Consider the following 19,752-nt stretch of genomic DNA (forward strand, 5'->3'; position numbering starts at 1 on the left):
CCATACTTGTGCAGATTATTCAGATTTCTAAAAGTTTGTTTTAGATCTCTAAATATTGCTCTAGCGGTTGCTAGGATTCTTTTACTAATTCAAGAATACCAATATTGCCATTGCAAAGTTCATCTATTGTATTTTATTTTTGTTACATCATTGTATTACTTTTTCTGAACCTATATTGATTGATTGATAATGTTTTCAAAATCATTTAAATATCTTGAATTTATGTCTTTGTCAGATGACATACTACACTCCCTATAAACTCACCATTTTAGATTTTGTTGCCTTTAATCCTATTTTTTTTAATTTTTTACTTTTTCCTCATAATGGCATCCCGAAATGCATAGTGATAGAACAACATTTAGGAAATGTTGGTGTTAAATAGATGAGTTTCATGGAATCAGGCAACTCAAGATTCTTGTACAGTTTTTCAAATGTGCAGGATCCCACTTGATCTTCTGCATTTTGGGGCCCAATTCTTTGCCAAACTTTGTTCCTTTCTAAATATATATATGATAGTATACTACTGCATTTGGCTGCCACTCCAACTCATGTTCTAATCTGGTCATTATATGCATATTTTAAAGATTCACTTTTTCTTCCCAGTGTAGATGGTGGTTTAAGTATTTTGATTTATTTTGGTTTGCACTAAGGACGCTCAAGGACTCCACAGTTATTGCAATGTCATTTGGGAATAGGAGTATACAAAAACCTTTCCATTGATAAGGAATGATTCTTTCCTTAATGAAAATGTAAGAAAAGAACAGACAGCTTTCTACAAATAGACCACAGATTTACAGAAGAACAATTGGCTGAGAAGTATAGAGCATATAAAACATGACTACATGTATCATTTGTTGATTTTTAAGAAGCATTTTACAAAAACTATTCTCTGTCTTACAAAAGCCTTCAATATAATGGCTAACAAATAACAATAAAAACAGCAAATAACAATTATCTTATTTAACTTTCAACACCTCTTCTTGCCTCTTTCCCCTATTTATGGAGGCACTGATGATAAGTAAAATGGCTAAGTGGTGAGCAGCTGATAGGAGGGGGAAGGAAACAAGATACTTTAGAAAATGGCTAATTGGCTTAATAGGGTTGACTCTAATGGAAAGACTTCCTAAGTCTCTGTGGGAAATGAGCATGATAGATAGAAGTGGGGGATGTAAGAAGAGCTCTGTGGATCAGAGAGATGAACAAAGTAAAAACTGTGATACAAAGTTCCAAACTATTCAAAGCTTGCCCTCCCTCCCTCTTTTCCTTCCTTCCTTGCTTGCTTGCTTCCCTTCTTCCTTACTTCTCCCTCCTTCCCTTCCTTCCTACTTCCTTTTCTACTTCTCTCTGTCTGTCTCTGTCTCTATCTCTGTCTCTGTCTCTGTCTCTATCTCTCTCTCTCTTCTCTCTCTCCCCTTTCTTAGTTGGCCATTTTATAATATATATTTAAGGAGAGAAGTTCACAATCATATAATCAAGAACAGTCGACCAATCCATTCCAAGTTGAATTATCTTAGTATAAAGTTGTGTGAATTTTAATGGGCTGGATTTTAGTAGTCTGTTGGCTGAACATTATTTTCTGCCCCACATTTAGTTATTTGATAATTTATTCAGGTGTGAGAATGCTGTTAGAAACTGAGATTTTTCAGTACTAGTTCTTAAATTGAGGTTATCTGTTTTGAGTTCATTTTAAACATATTACTGATGAAATAAATGGATATTATATATTCGTATTTTGTTAATGTTTTATCTTTCTTAAAACAGAGCTGGGAAAATAATTCTCTACTGCTTTTGTTTTCTCCCAGCCTCATTTTTGTACATCTCTCATTATTGTAATAAAATACTATTATACTTAGGAATGGTGAAGCTCATTGAACCTATTCTTTGCTTTCCCATTAGCCCTAAATAAGCAGTTATTCATTGTTTAAGACTGGGGCAAAAGAATTTTTGGTTTAATTTTTCAAGTGGGCCTCTAAATTTTTAGATTTTTGTGGCTAAGTCAGAAACCTTAGAGACTGATTTGAAGCTAGAGTATATAAACTTGTGTCAATAGTTCAGAATGACTGATAGCTCCCCTTGTAACCAAAGCCACCTGCAATTTTTTATTGTCCTGCAGTATAAGCCATCTTGAACAGATAATCAATTCTATTGCACAAACAGTCACTTCTGTTCACCAAGGAAGCCCTCCTATTCTCCCCAAGCAGAAACATTACAAAAATCAATCCACACAGTCCAAATGATCAAAAATCCTTGAAGATATTAAGGTTATTTTTGAAGTTAGCCTATAGTTGCCTATTTATGGAGTAAACGATTGTACAGAATTTCCATGTAGTTTAATATATATATATATATATATATATATTATAATATATTATGAAGATATGCAATTTTAGTAAAAATAAAATATTCCTGGCTGAGTCTGGCAGGATTTTAATATCCTGTAAAGGATTAGATACAAATTTATTTTTCTCCCTTTGAAAAATTCATCAGAAGTCAGTGTAACAACATCATGTTAACACTAGAAATTAATATTTTTCCCAGCTGCTTTCTATATTTCTATAAATCAAAAACTATTGCAGTCTGAATTTAAAATAAATGCTTCTTAAGGGCAGGGGGTTATTCTGCTGTAATGTATGCTAATGTATTTGGCTGATTCTGACAAGAGCAAACTGGCTTTTAGACAGCTTCATTCAGAGATGCTGTTCATGGTGCATCTTTTCAATTTTGGCTTTGGCCATCATAAGGGTTATTCATTAGGTTTGGAATATGTAATGCATAAATCCGTGATTTGGACATGTTGCATTAATGTGGTGCATGATTTTATTGTAATTTAAACATGGAGTAATGTCACTATAAAAAACATGATATAGCTCAAAAGCCCAACTTTCTGGATGAAGCTAGAATCTGAAATCTGCAAGATGCTGGTTGGACAAGAAAAGAGCTAGAAAGACATTTGGATTTCTCTACTTAGAAAACTGAATTTTCATTTGGCTACACTGTTAAGTCAGGACTTGGTGATCCTAGGCTATCTGTTAGTTATCAACAAACTTGACTGGGACATAGGGATCAGTCAGCTTTCTTTCACATGGTTTACTTGCACTGGGGTGCTGACCATTTCTAGGCATCTTGAGAACATTTAAAAACAGTCAAAGCATCTCAGCAGGTGACTCAATTCTCTCTCCCACGACTATAATGATGCTTTAGCATTTCCAGAGTGCTTTCATCCCATCTGGGTAAGTACCACAAACAGTTGTATTCCCATTTGACAGATGAAATAATTGAAGTTCTGAGAAGATAAGGGATTTATACACTTGTAAATGTCTCTGGTGAGATTCATACCCAAGTCGCCTGACTCCACTTTATACTAACAGCCCTAAGGTGAGGAAAGATTTGGGGCCAGGATTCTTCTAGAATCCTTGTTATTTTGTTATTTTGTTAGTCCAGATTGAGTCTATTTAACTCAGGCCGACTATGACTGGTATTTATGCTTTGGATTTCATCCTGTAATCAGTTGGCTACAATTACCCATCTTCCATGTTCCAAACTTATGGACTTCCCCAGGTCTATATTAGGTTTTGGAATTTTGGCTACTAAAGAAAGAGTTGAACATTTTGCTAGGACCAGTGCGAGGCTTATTTTTCTTAGGGATGCAAAGCTTTGCATGCTAAATGTAAGTCAGAACTGCTTATCAGAAACATCTTCATAATCCATTTGGAAATGAAGAATTCAGTCTGCTTTACTTCCATCCCTTTAGGAAACTATACCAAGCTGACATTCTTTAGTCTGGACTTGTTCTCAAGGTCATCCATGTAATTTTTCTCCCCAAGTCTCACAGTCTTAGTATTCTCAGAGATAATCGTGCCAGGCCCATCAGTCATTATCTCCTAGTCCTCAATTTTCTTTTTGGGCTTCCTGCAATTTTAATCCCAAGTCTCTGCAGTTCTTTTCCATGGAGGCTTAAGTGGCCCAATTTACAACCAATTTTCAACTAATATTGGCTGCGTTCTTTTAAAATAAATCAAATAGCACTTGCTATGCAGGCTTTATACCTTTGGACTTAAAAAAAAATCAAAGGCCTGGAAGCAGGTCTTTAAAAATAATGCTCTTTAAAAAATACAAAGATATGAGAGATCTTTTGAAATCTATGCTAGATGTTTATTTCCTGCTGGGCTTAATTTCTGAATCCAGTGCTATCATTAACTGAGGGGGGAAGGGAGACCAGTCTCCCTTTCATCTCTGTACCATGTTGTACCAATTGTCATAAAGGAGAATGGCTGTGTTTGAATGTGCTTGTGTGTGTATGTGTGTGAGGATTGTATCTGTATGTGTGTTGTGTATTTGTGTTGTATGTTCTGGGAAAAGTAGTTTAAAAAAATCACATCTTTCTGGGGTCTGTTTTCTTCTGACCTCCTTTGGACTCCTTATCTCTGGCCCCTTCTGTCAGCTGATCCAGCTCATGTCTGCCTGACATATGAACCATGCAAAGCTTCTTTTAAAAGCAATTTTAATTCCTGCTCGACAGGCTAGACTGAAGCTCCTGAGTGACAGTAGGTTTTTGAAAACAAGAGTGAAAGCTGCAATGCACCTGGTATTTCATTGAATTCTGGAATTTTTTTCCCTTTAAAAATCCAAGCTAGTTAAAAGCCTAAGCTTTAAGTAATAAAATGAGGCTTAGATAGCCAGGAGCAGAGCACTAAAAAAAAAAAAAAAAAAAGAGAGAGAGAGAGAGAGAGAGAGAGAGAGAGAGAGAGAGAGAGAGAGAGAGAGAGAGAGAGAGAGAGAGAGATCTCCCCACCATTTTGGTATTTTTTCCTAATCCATCTTAAACCTTTGAAGGACATTTTATGTTTTTTTTTTTTCCCCTTTGCATAGCCTTAACTCATTTCCTTGATTTTTTTTTCCTAGTCTGAAATTTCATCCTTAATTAGGTCTTGTTTTTTCTTAGTATCTAAGTATCAAATCTCATATGTTATATATAAGACTTCTTACTGCCCCTAAGATGTTTGGGTGAAATGATCCCTTCATCTATAATATCCTGGAACAAAAGGGTGAGGTAACTAGTGGCTGAGATAATCTTATATATTATGAGACCCAATTCCAAAGCACAATGAGGTGATTTAGGTACTAGCCTGAATTAATTGCCTTTTGCAAATTTAAGTCAGACTATTAATTTTAATTTATCAACCATAACAGATGTATTTCATGCCAGTTGAAAACAAGGACAAGACCAAAGGAAACTTTTTCATGGTAATGTGTAAAGTAAATCTCTTCTATTTACTTATTTTTAACCAAAGTTTAGTTTTTTATTAATAAAAATTTATTTTCTCTCTATCCAAATCCTTTTATGTCCCCCCCAAAAAAAGAAAAAAAAAGAAAAAAAAAAACAAAACCCTTGCAAGAAATGTGCATAGTCAAGCCAAATAAATTTCTTTACTGACCATGTCCAAAAATATATAATGAAATATATATATATATATATATATATATATATATATATATAGTTTCAGAGAAAGACAAATTCTCTTTTTTAAGAAAAGCATCACTAACTTGTATTTCCATAGTACTTTGTGCTTTTCAAAGTCCCTCAACATAGACAATGGCATTATCTATATGATCTGCATAACAACTTGTTAAGATAAAAGATCATAATTCTGGATTTGAAAAGGGCCTCAAAAGCCATTATATCAGACTCAATCATTTTATTGTTGAGAATAGCAAAGGTCAAGGGAAACTGAGTTACTGGAAGATTTGTCATTTCATTAAAATTATTCAGCAGTATGATAGAATTGATTGAAAACCAGCTTTGGAGTTAAAATAATCTGGATTTATCCTATGTCTGTGTGTGACACTGGGCAAGTGACTTACTCTTCATGCCCCAGGTAGCTCTCTAAAATGAGAAATTGCATGGTAGTTGCTGATCTGCATTGATAAAAAAATTTCTTCACTGGGAATTCCATAAACTAAACTAATAAGGCCTAATGGGGATCACAAGTCTGAACAAAAATAAGAAAATTATTAGATGCTTTCAAATATATTTCTATTGTTATCAAACATTTTTATAGTAAAACATAGGAGCAAATGAAGAGCTAGTGATTGTTAGCTTTAATAAATATCTTTATTATCTTTCCTAGTCAGACAATGGGGTGTTAGATTTAATTAAATATCTTGTTGGAGAAAGGTGTTATTTCTATCACATTATGGATCACCAATTTTCAGAAAAATAGAAAAAAATGCTTAGTTCTTAAATCATGCTGGACAGAATTTAATCTTTCCTTGATTATTTAGAAAGTATTGTGAATCTCTCAGTACCCCAGAATCATCATGTATATCAATTATCAGTAGAAATAGAGTTCCAAGTAATTCAATTATGGTCCACTTAGTGTATATTAGGTAAGAACTTTATAAAAGTTTGCTTTCTTGTATACCTCAATGGAAATACAGACTTGGATCCTGTTATCTTAGGGAAAAAAATATCTTTTTACACTGGTTTCTCTTCTATTTTTTAGCTGTCCAAACTGATCCTAGGGGTTTGTATTTTTTTTTTCTTTAATTGTTTTTGCTTTTTTTAAGTATTCAAGAAGAGGAACAGTGGCCAAAATTTTTTAAAAAAAGATACTCAAAAAATAGAAAGGAAAATAATATCCAAGCTAAATATAGAAAAAATCAGTATTGAAAAAGCAGGAGGCAAGTAAAAAAAATTTACACTGATATCTGAAGAGACATGTACGACAGGAATTATTTCAGATTTACACACTGAATGCATAAGTAAAATAGCTCCAATATTCAAATGGATCTAGCATCTCAAAATATGGCTATTACTTTCTGTGATGTAGATTGCAACTTCTCGATGCTTGCCCATTCTGCACAACTCTTGTGCATATCCAATAATAACAACAATTATTACTATCACTGCCATGGCTGCTGCCACCATTGCTGCTGCTATTTTAACTACTAGAACTACTACTGCTGCTGCTGCTACTACTACTACTACTACTACTACTACTACTACTACTACTACTACTGCTGCTGCTGCTGCTACTACTACTACTACTACTATTACTGCTACTAAGTTTACCACAAATAGTACAACTAATAAATAGGGCTTTCCTTGAATCTTCTTGTTGGTATTATGAATCATACTGACCCTGAAATTAGAACCTGAGTTCAAATTAGACTTCACACACTTACTAACTGTGTGACCCTGTGTGGGCAAGTCACTTAACCTCTGTCTGCTTTAGTTTCCTCATATATAAAAAGGAGATAATAATAGCATTTATCTTCCCGGGTCATTGTGAAAACAAAATGAGAGTAATTATAAAGCTCTTGGCACATTATTCTGCACATAGTAAAAGTTATATAAATATTAACTATTTTTTAATCAAATCTTTGATGCTATCCTTCATATCACTTGTCCTGCCTAATTTCTATCTATAATATGCTGCACACCCAATATTTACTTCTTCATTGCCTTTTGAAGAGATCACCAATTTCAGGTTATTCGATACTACAATCTTTTAAAACTCATCCATACATTATCACTGGGATATTGGTATTAAAAAGATGGAATTTTCCTTGGGAGAATAATAAAAAGAACTGAGTAATTAGTATAGTACCTGTAACACAGTAGGCATTTAATAAAATTTTATTGATTGGTTGATTGATTAATTTTATAAACCCAATGGGTATGTGCATATGCTTGCTCACATACAGATGAATACATTCTCTAAGTCTTCTCAGATACTGCAACATTTGTCCCTATAATCTTTCATTAATTATTAACATTGGCTTAGTAATCATATCAACCAAGTTTTTCAGTTTCTATGAGTTAGTTTATCAAAATCTGGGAAATTTTAACATATTAAAGGCAGATAAGTACTCTACTACTATTTCTCTGCTCTTGTTTCAACTCTCTACTGAACATTTTTGTCCTGAACCTATTAGTCCAAAGATCAAAATTCATAGAGCCAGAAACAGGAAAAGGGAAGTTAAGAATCAGGACAAGGATAGGACAGGATAGCTCACTTTTGGACACACTGAGTTTGAGACATCAGTAAAGCTCTCCAATTGGAAATATTTCAGCAGATAGTTGGAAATATGGTGCTGTTCAGATGTAACATTTATTGAATAAACAGATTTTACTGCTTCTAATTTTCATTTATTTATTCGAGAATCATGTACTAATCATTTATCATATTCAAAGCATTATGCTGAATGTGAGATTAGAAATAAAATGATCTTGGTTCCTGTCTATATGATACTTATAGCCTAGCAGTTTTATGTGAATTGCAATTTAAGAGATTACTTACAATTAATTTAAATCTAATTAAAACCTGCATGTTATAAACCCTGTGCTTATAAGTAAATAAATGGATGCTTCAACAATCTAAGTAGAGTTAAATATATTGTTAGGAATCCTCTCTATCCTAATTTTCTGTTTACTGGAATTTTTTTCATCTACACTACAAATAAAGGATATTTATAATGTCCTGAATCAAACAATATTTGGAACCATCCAAAAAAGTTAATATTCATTATATTTGTTGTGTTATATATTTAATTGTTGTTCCGTCCTTCAAAGACTGCTCCTCTCTCTCTCTCTCTCTCTCTCTCTCTCTCTCTCTCTCTCTCTCTCTCTCTCTCTCTCTCTCTCTCCATATATATATATATATATATATATATATATATATATATATATATATATGCATATATACATAAGTAATCCTTTATTAAGAATATATGCTTAATCAAATAACAGTTTCTCTGATCATATTGGATAATGAATTTAGAATGAGAACAACACTAAAAGCTTTTAAGCTTCCAAATTGTTTCTTACTCTTCTAGTTTGAAAATGTGAAATAAATATGGATTCATTTAATATTCTGACAAGAGTATATCTTGCTTCCCAACAAAATCATTTGAGAAAAGGAAATTTTTTATACACATTGATAATTGGATAGTAGAATTTACTGGAATGATCTTCATTTATAATAATCCATGAAGCTTTCCCTGAAGTACATTTTCATGTGCAGGAATCTATGAAACAGTTAAAAATATGAAATGATCCTTAATCTTATGAGGTTCCCTCTGGTACCAGAATGATTCATAGGCTAGGAGGAGCTTAGAGACCATCTAGTCCAGGGGTCATCAAATCAATGCTGGGCCTAAAGGCCAACTTTGGCTTGTAACCTGCTTCTGTAGGTCTCAGAGACTAAGAAGGGTTTTTACATTTTATGTTAAAATGTAAAACACATCCTTAGCTTCTGGTCTTTACAAAACCATGCAGCCGGACAGGCATATTTTGCTAATCCCAGATTAGTCTATTCCCAGTATTTTGCAGATTCTGAAACTAAAGTTTAGGGAGGCAGGTGGTAAGAGTCAGAGCCTGGAGATAAACTCAGGTCCCTTGGCTCTTTATCCAATGTTCTTATTACTACACAATGCTAATTATAATGGGGTGCTAGAGAAGGAGGATAGGATGTTAGAGATCCTAGTAATTAGACCATCTATAAACATATCTACAAATATTTAGAAAATCTATTATTATATCTTTTAAAAATAATGAAACCTTGCAGATGCTTTACTTGGCTCTATTCTAGAGGTCTTTTCAATTGTTGACTCTTTGAGATTCTGTTTCATCTTGATTCATCTATATCTATCTATAATAAATTAGCCTATAGCCAAGTCTGATTCAGTCCTAGGATGAAGCACATGTCCTTTTTCATTGTTCTAGTAAATACTTAGGCCTAGTCCTTCAAATGTTCACTTCAAACATGGTATTTAACTGTCAGGATCCCAAGCTAATTGTCTTTTATTTTTATTTCAAAATGAATAGCAACACAATTCTGGTATAAGGAAAAAAAAATTGACACATTCATAAATATTTGTGTCTCCCAAGTAAATATCTAGTAAATTTTAGAATTTTTCTGCTTAAATTCAAGACTCCCCATAGTATGATAACTTTTCTATCTTTTCTGAATTATTTTGTATAATTCTCCTCCAAGATTTCTGTTCCTCAATAAAACTAGATTATATTATTTTCCTTGCTCCTACCACCTTTCATTATTCTCTTTTTATACATGGAAGTTTCTTACTCCTTTTTTATCTTTTCAATTCTGACCCATCTTTTGAATTCTAACCAGTCTAAAACCCAACAAAAACTCTACCTCATCCATGAAAATTTCCTTGAATATCTTCAATGATTAATGTCCTTCCCCCTTGGGTCTTGTATAGTATTTTTAAAATTTGTTTTTGTCTTACTTACCATGTAATACTCTGTATTAGTTAAATATTTTTGTCTCATCCCCTTTCAATACCGTAAATTCCATGAAGCCTTGGAATGTGTCTTGTTAAAATGTTGACCCTTTGTGTGTATAAGCAATGTACAAATACATACATACATGCATAGATACATATATGTTAAATGAACAAAAAATTAAGGTTTTCATTTTCAAAGCTGAAGTTATTAGTTATACACCGAGTCCAATAGATACTAGTACTTTTTGGAAAAATAGGTTTCTGCCTATCTTCTAATACATTTGTTACTAAAATGCCTATTCCCTATGACTTCAAGTCAAGAGAACAGCTATCCCTGATCCTATCTTTCCTCAATATCATAAATTCTCGGCAAACATAATACCATATGTAATTTCCAACACATATAAAAGAAAGACTACTTTTATGCAAACGTCAGAGTTAAATGCCAAAAGTTGGAGAACAACTAACATGGACTTTTCATGGCAGGAAAGAAATGAATCTTGGAATGCTTTTGAAGAATGGCTAGGATAAAAGAAGAAAGGAGAAAATTGATTGAACATTTAGAACATAAAACATTACATTTTTATACAATAGATCAATAGAAAACGAATGCTTATAGAGTAATGTGTTTTTAATTTCACTTAAGAAGTTTATTGTGTAAAGAAAACCAACAGTAAACTGATTTGTTTAGTGAATTGCTTTATTATGAAATAAATTATTTCTTTCTAAATTATCATTTTGTAAGTTTGGATTTTTCATTTATTTTTGAATTTTTTTAAAAGAGAAAATTGAAATGATTTTTTAAAAAAGTATTCTAATCAAAAACAAGTCAGATTGAACAATTACAGGATTTTAGGACTGAAAGAGATCACTTAATACAAAACCCTTTAGTCTTTTAATGTGAAAAAACTAAAGCAATTAGAAATCAATTGATTTCCACAAAGTCACAGAACCAGTTACTGATGGAAATGAGACTAAAAGCCAGGTCTCTTTCTCTGTATAAATTCCTTTTTATTTCACCACATATCTGCTAATGATTTTGAGTTTGAATATGTTGATAATCATAATATGACTATTCATAACTACTTTCCTGAATGAATGAAGAATATAGTTAGTTTTGCTATCATTTTTGTATTTTGATATTATTTTTATTGAAATATTTTGTGATAGAAGAGTTTCATGGTTGCCTTTCCTTGGCATGAGAGATCTAAAACAGTTGATCTTTGTTTACAGGCAAAATTCATCTGCTGAAAGAAATTGCTCCATTGATCTATATAGAAGAAAATTTGTCTTTGATATTAAACTGTTATGAAGGAGTACAAATGAAAGAGGAGAAAATCTGTCAAGTAGCACTGGCTATGGTAAGTTCAGAAAGGAATATATTGGGTCTTTATGGAAGGGAAAATACAAGTATATAAAGGGGAAAAAAAGAGCAGTTACTTTGAGATGGCTGATTATTCACTGTATTTATTATGCTGACCTTTGGATATGTTTTAATTCTTTTATATATTAATGACAAATTTCATGACATTTATTTTACACAGATGGAAGTATATTAATTATGGGATTATAGATATAGTCATATTTTAGAAGCATAAACCAACATGTTTCTTGATTTTACATATTTTCTGCACCATTAAATTGTGAGCTTCTTGAGGGCAGATACTGTTTTTCTTTTTATTTCCATTGCTTAGTATTAGGCTTGACAAATAGTAAAAGCTCAATAGATACTTGTCAACTTGACATAGAGAGTAGGAAGGGAGTGCTTCTCCACACACTAGCAAATAATACCATTGACTTCTCTTGAGTAGAAAATGAAGAAGAAATGAAGAAAAAATAAAGAAGTAGTAATATCTGTCACAGGCTTACATACCCTGGAAATCACCCATTTTCTATGCATGCCTATTTCTAGCAGTCTTCTGGTTCAATCCTCTCATTTTATAGCTAAGGAAAATGAGACTCAAAGAAATTAAATGACTTATTCAAGATCATATAGATAGTACCGGGCAGAACTTGAATTTGAAATGTGACTTCTGACTCCAAATCCATTAACCTTTCCACTCTGCCATACTGATAGATATCTTAAAGAGAGTAAAACTATTGTATAAATGAGGCTTGCAGATTGTCTATCTCAGTAATTAATACTGGCTTTGCAACTTTGGAGAAGTGACAATTCCTCTGGGTCTCTTTTTCTTCCACTATAAAATGGAAGGTGTCAGTCTAGAAGACATAAAAGGCCCCTTCTAGTTTAAAATCTATGATCCTTCAGAGTAGGACTTCAAAAAAGGGTTTTAAAACCAAAACAGGTCAAATATTAGTTATAATAACCCATGCCAGATCACGACTTTGGAGGAAAACATCTGAAGAACAGCTTAAAAATTGATTTGTTACATTATGAAAAACCTACCATTGTCCATGCTATCAGTTTTTACAGAGCATTATGGATTCAGCTGATTTTATAAGTCAAAAGCCACAGGTTGGACTGATTTTAAAAATTCAATATGACTAAGAAATTCCATGAACTTTATTTTGTTTCAGTTCCAGATTTTTTCTCCCTCAGTTCTAATTCTTATCTTCTATATTTTAGTGCTAGTTTAGTCTTTAGATTCTTTCACTTGATCAAGCATTCTTTTGGGGAGTTCACAGGGTACATGGAATTTCATTTTATTTTCACATATGGGACTCAAATTGGCCTTTACCCAGTGGCTAGTAATGGGCTCTCATGGCATAGACAATTCTTGATTTTATGCAGGACTGAAGATCAGATACTTCTCAACTTTAGAATATCCATGATATTCTGATATTGAATATCCATAATATCATTAACACAGACTTCAGTTCTTCCCCAACTTAGTAGATGGTCTTTGTGGCTTGACCCTGCCAAAAACTGTGATCTGATACCCAACCTACTGATATAATTATGCAATCTTAGATCCTTAGTTCATACTGTCATTTTATTGATAATAAAACTGAGGCCCATAGAGTATAATTGACTTGTCTAGTAGATTCATAGATGAAGTAACTGGCTCTGGGGCTAGAATCAAGTTTTCTGACACCAAGACCAGTACTCCTTCCACTGATTTATACTTCTTTTGCAGTACTGAATTAAAGTTAAAACCTTTTTCTTTGTGATTCCATAAAGACTTTTGTGTTCTATTCTTTAGTTTTTCTTTTGTTGTTTAAATAGTGCTATACTTGAGTTAGATGGTCATTCCTTAAATGACATTTCCAGCAAATTCTAGGAAACCCTATTCTCTATGTTTTGGATAGCCTTCTGAAATGAGACGGAAATGGGGGAGGAAAGAGCAGAAGGAAAACAAATGTAAGTTGGATTCAGATCAGTGAGATAATGTCTAATATGGCCAAAATGAATTTGGCAGATGCTGTTCTCCTATTTTTTCCCACTCTAGAGTTCACATGTTGTAACTTGGAACCCTACTTGCATTTTTTTCATACTTAGATTTTTATTCAAGTTTAGTAACTAAACTGTATCTTTGGATTATAGCCAGGAATGAATATCGAGGAAGTTTTGATGTGGATGTTTGAAGAGAGAAAATATTATCATTAATATGCTCCCATTCCCTTTTATTTTCCCCACTCTAGGGGTACCAAACTCCTATTTGCTGATGAACAAATCCTTTCCCTTTACCCTGCCTATGGGTCCCTTTTCCTCGTTCATCTCAGCTCTACTCTCCTTATAAGCATCTCTAAATCTGTCTGGCCCATTCAGGGTTTATTCTGGAATTTTGAATCTAAAATTAACAAATATTTTCATACCATACCTCTTTCTTTCTCTTTCCTTCCATCTTTTAGCTGCTTCTTGACAACTATACTTCTCCTGGGTATTCTGTTGCACTACTATACTTTCTCTTCTACCTTAACCCTGTCATGAAAGAATAGTTGAAATATTGCTTCCTTTCCATTGACACTTCAAGACTCATCCTCCCTCACCTTCACACAGCAAACTCTCCTCTTTTGAGGTTCATGATATACAAATTTAGTTCCTAACTTAGATCCTGGTGATCATTATCCATTGACCCTCCTGGCAAAGCTCTTTATCATTCCATCTTTCCTCAAACCTCATTTCTAAATCTTTTCTTCACCCTCATGGAGACCTTTAATCTGTCTTCTTTTCAGAAGAGATACCAGGAATGTCAGAAGGAGAAATTAAACAACAATTCCAGGGATGAAGGGTAGCCAGTGCAAAAAAAAGGAGGTAGAGTAAGGAACATCTTTAAATTTTTTTTCTCTTTTCTTTTCTTAGAAACCTGAACTGACTTTGCTTTCCTTCGTTGTCAAATTTCAACTTAAATGTTATCCATTTCAACTGTAAGCTGTCTTTTGCTTTTGAATCTTTTGGTTCCTTGTTTTATTATTGCTCTTTTCTCATGTCATCATCTACCTCCTCTGCTTCTACTCAGGAACCATGGAAGCAGTCAGAGAAAATTTTACAATCAACATGACTGGATATATTACAAAGTCGTGTGTCTAATCTCAACAGGGCCATCACTATAACAAGATTATATTTACTTAAACCCAGTTTGATCTTGTGAGTCCCCTATTCTATTCTATGGCCTTCTATTTCTTCTATGATTAAACATAAACTCCCTATAGCTTTTGAATCCACAGACAAAGTGACTTGAACCTATCTTTCCAATTTTGTGAAACATTAATACCACTCCCCCTCCATATTTTGGGATCCATTCACTGAAATTGGCTTTTGTTGTGTTCTTCACAAAGACACTCTACCTCCCATCACTTTGTTTTTGCATAGGACATGTTTTAGATTACTGAAAAAAAGCTTTTTGAGTATTGTTCCTACATCAAATCTCTCATCATTTCAAAGTATCCTATAGTTGGCTGCTAGAGAAAGTGTCTTAAAGTGCATGTCTGACCATGTAATTCACTTTCTTAATAATTGCCAGCGACCCCTAACTGATTCAAGATCAAATATAAAGTTTATTTCTTGGCCCTTTCCCACCTCAGTGTCTTCTCATATTTTATTTTCCATCAGATACTATATAGTCCAGTCAAACCGTACTAATTGAATCACCTCCTTTCTTTGTCCTGGCTATATATCATACCTGGAACATTTCTTCTCTCTCATTTCCTTACATCCTTGGCTTCTTTCAAAATTCAACTCAGATGTTATTTATATGTTGTCTACCCAATTAATAAGTTATTTGATGGCAGAGATTGTTTCTGTTTCTTTGTATTCCCAGCATTTAGCTCAGTATCTGGCACATAGGAAATGCTAATAAATATTTTTAATTAAGTGATTATTTGGAGAGTCAGTCAGGGGACAGGGCTTTCAGTTTCATGAACCTTTTAGACATAAAAAGTAAAATGCTATTTGCTTAATAAATCTATGATACAGTTTAATTAAAATTTTCTCATTCCTCAAAATATAATTTTAAGTCAGATGGTAACTTTTCTTCCTGGTATTCAGTCTGGACCTAAATGGTATCTCTACTTCTTTTCATGGTGTTTGCTGGTAAGCTAGAAGTTGTACCTGCATTGGAGTACTAATTTAAGAAAGAAATGATGAAACACAAAATAATAGGCAAAACCAAAATGGGGCAATAACAGAAGAAAAATACATGTAGGTTGGCCTTCTGTAGCTTCTATGGCTGGAAGGACAAAAACATAACTGAATTATCACAGGTACCAGAGAAAAAAATCTTTTTTATTTCAAAAATCATATCTTGGATACCTGCTATGATGTTGAGAATTGGAGGATAATAATACAAATAATATAGGGCCCTTTTCCTCTTAGAACTTATTGTATAGTACATCGTGTATTTGAGTATAAATAATTATAATAAAATGTCAAGTGTAAATACAAAAAGAGAGTTATGAAGTCATATACATACATATAGTTGTCATATCTTGAATACTGAGTTTATTTTGGATAAAAGTGATGGTGTATATGTGTGTGTGAGTATTAACTAATTCCAATTCTTTGATGACACTGATTACCCATTTTTCCTTCCATAACTAATAGAGGGACCACATTTTCTTTTATGTTTTCTTCTGATGTGTTTTAAGCATTTTTTCCAGCTTTCTTTTATACCTTTTTGCAAGTTGCATCTCATTTCCTCCTTCAATTTTCTGATCTTGCTTCTATTAAGCCATAACTGAACTGGGGGTGAAAAGTTCAATTTCTAACACAGCTACTTTGATCAGAGACACATTACAAGAAACAAAACCAAAACAGTCTGGGTACTCAGAGAAGGATCCAAATCTTAGATCTGGAAGAGATGTTAGTGGAGATTGATCCAGGCCTTTCATTTTACGAGTGAGATAACTGAGGTTCAGAGTGGAGAGCCAACTTTACCAAAGTGATATAGGTACTAAATGATAGTCAATTCTCACCTTCCAGATACAGCATGCTTTCCACCTTGTGAAAACTTTTAGGTCTTATTGTTTATTAATCTAAGCTGAGGAGCTATGTACATGCCTTTGATTTTGTTTCTCAATGACATACTATATTACATTTATCTTTATATATAGAAATAACAATATCAGTTGGTAAATCTATTTTCTAGTACTTTTATTATCAATGTGATCTTAGCAAAGAACTCTCTTAACATCTGTGGAATTTTAGTTTTCTTATGCTTTGGTTATGAGAGGGCTTGATGTAGTAGAAGAAACAAAGGTTTTAAGGTCAGAGTATCTGAATTGATTCCAAAGACTGGCCCTGACACTTATTGCTTGTATAATCTTGAACAAGTTCATGGAAAACCTCCATGGGCCTCATTTTTCTTATTTGTCAAATGAGGGGAATTAAATTAATTGCCTCTGAATTTCCTTTTAGCCCTAGGTCTTTGATACTTTTTTTTAAAGTAAGGCATTTGGGGTTAAGTGACTTGCCCAGGGTCACACAACTATTAAATGTTTTAAGAGTTTGAGGCTGTATTTGAATTCAGATTCTCCTGGCTACAGGGCTGCCACCTTGGTGCCCCAAAACTCTGATTAGGAAAGGAATATATTTCTAACTAGCTAAATAGGAAAAATATAATACAGTTCTTTAAAAGGTTAAATCTGTGTAAATAACAATAATAATTATTATTATTATTTCTACACTGGAGTTGTAACACCTGTTTTTGGAGTTCAAACTTCAATATATTTTTGCTGGATTTTTTTGTTGGTAATATAAAAGGTGGGATTTTCCTCATCATCCTTAGGATGAATTTTGACTCTGGAGGAGTAGTGAAAGCAGATTCTATAGAGAAAAATGAAATATGCTACAATTAATTAAATGTTCATTGAATAAATAATTGAGTACCAAAATGTGGTTGGCACATACAAAGACAAAAAATCAAAATAGTTACTAATATCTTTTTTGGGGGAAACAACATGAAAATAGATAATAAATTTTAAAAATATGAAGTAGTCGTCAGGGAGAGCCCTAGCAATTAGATGGATTATGATAATTTTCATGAAGTAGGTGGAGCTTGAGCTGAGCCTTAAAAGAAGCTCCAGAGTCTAAAATAACAGAGGTGAGGAGTGTGTGCATTCTAGAAAAGGGTTGGAGATAGGAGATTGGATGCCATGTAGATGGAAAAACAAGTAGCCAGTTTAGCTGGAATGTTGCATGTGTGAAGGAGAATAATATATAAGGGGGCTGATACAATGTACTGCCATCAGATAGGAAGAATTGTAAGTTGTAAACAAAAGAGTTTTTCTTTTATCCTAGAGAGAAGTTGAGAACCACTGGAGATCCTTAAATAGGTAAATGACATGATCATCTATATTTTAGGAATAACAATTTGTTAGCTGTGTGAAGGTTGGATTGGAGAGGGAACACAATGGAATTAAGGAGACCAATTAGGATACTGTTGCCCTAGTCTAACAGATTCTGAGTCCTCTGAGTAGAGGAAAAAAAAAAACCTCAATGTGAGAAATGAGTTAAAAATAATTAAGTAGAATTTGAGATAGATCATTTTGTGTCAAAACAGAAAACCTTTTGAATTTATTTTGAGTATGTATATATGTGTATGTTTTATGCAAGGATTTTGCACACACACACATATAGGGTTATATGTTTGTGTGTATGTGTTTGTGTATGTGTGTATCTTGCAGGTAGGTGACACAACGACTAAAGCACTAAGTCTAGAGTCAGGAAGTCCTGAATTCAAATACTGCCTCAAACACTTGTTCACTGTGTCCATGGGAGAGTCACATAAATGCTGTGTGCCTTGGTTTCCTCATATATAAAATGTGGATAATAGTGTCACTTACCTCCCAAGATTGTTGTGAGGATAAAATGAGATATTTACAAAGCATTTGTAAATCTTAATAAATGTGAGCTATTTTAATTATTATTTATCTCTAAACTTGTAGTATCATCCCTATAAAGGGATGAGGTTAAGTACTGTCTTACCTTTGTATTTATATTTCCACTGCACATTATAACTAGAGAAATACTGACATTAAAAAATGTTTCAGGGAGAAACTTTGGATAATTAAAACCAGAGCAATAGGCTACCTGCACATGTGAGGAGTTTAATAAATATTTATTTATCAATAGATTGATTAGTTCAGTCCTCTCATTATACAAATATGGGAGACAGGAACAAAGCCCAACTAGAACCTGTTCTCTGGAGTAGTTTAGTATCTTTTTGCTGACACTAACTTCACTGCTATCCTACAATATCACTTTAAGGATGCATATTTTAAAAAATAAGTACATTTTTGACTATTTCTTTGTTGGTGGGATTTTTCTCATCATCCACAGGAACACCTTAGTGACTATAGAGGACTAGTGAAAGCAGAAACTTCCTCACTGATGAGGCCACAGAGATTGATTGAAAATGTCAAAACAATAAGATGGAATAAAACCCAAACACCTTTGCCGTGTGTTGTTTACATCTCCATATGGTGTGAGGTAGTATTTGGGTTCATTGGCAGTAAATGTGATCCTAAAATGGTAGAGGATGACTTTTTAAAAATATGCAGTACTACTTAAACCATATAAATGTCACACATTTGCATGTTAATGAAATGTTAGAGTCCTAAGCAGTGGATAGCAAGTAAATACTGGGTAATAAGGATTTATCCCAAGTGAAGATGTCAACCAGGCTGGTGATATTGACTGGCAGGGGCATTATTCATTATTGACACTTATTTTCTTCTCTTTTCCCAGATGAATTCTGCAACTTAGTTTTTACTGTCTCTATCCCATCTATTTTCCCCCAAAATAAGTTGGTTAGAGAACAGAAATGAATGCTCTCTCATTTTCAAATAGACAGCAGAATTCATAAGGGAATAATTATAAGTCTAATTCTGCTATTTTAATGACATCAATTGAACAGTTCCAAAAGCCAAACCCCACTTGATTTCATAGCTTTTTTTTTTTTTTTTTTTTTTTTTTTTACTACTAAATGTTTTGGTCTAAATAATGGTGTGTATGTGTGTGTGTGTGTGTGTGTGTGTGTGTGCACACATGTGCACACTTCCATGCTTAACCTTTTGTTTTAACTTGGAGTCATGGAGAAA

General features: G+C 33.2%; 1 long non-coding RNA gene across 2 annotated transcripts in view; it reads left to right on the forward strand.

Annotated features, from left to right (window-relative positions):
* Window positions 1–19,752, forward strand: part of LOC141545535 (uncharacterized) — a 344,302-nt gene that overhangs the window by 312,122 nt on the left and 12,428 nt on the right. Inside the window, exons 8-9 of one of the 2 annotated variants that reach the window (XR_012483058.1) lie at window positions 11,485–11,612; window positions 14,389–19,590. This is a non-coding gene — a long non-coding RNA (uncharacterized LOC141545535). Of the gene's footprint in view, window positions 1–11,484; window positions 11,613–14,388; window positions 19,591–19,752 lie in introns of those variants that run through there. The other variant, XR_012483057.1, reaches the window with a different exon arrangement.

This window comes from Sminthopsis crassicaudata, chromosome 1 (genome assembly GCF_048593235.1).
Source record: "Sminthopsis crassicaudata isolate SCR6 chromosome 1, ASM4859323v1, whole genome shotgun sequence".
Taxonomy (NCBI): domain Eukaryota; kingdom Metazoa; phylum Chordata; class Mammalia; order Dasyuromorphia; family Dasyuridae; genus Sminthopsis; species Sminthopsis crassicaudata.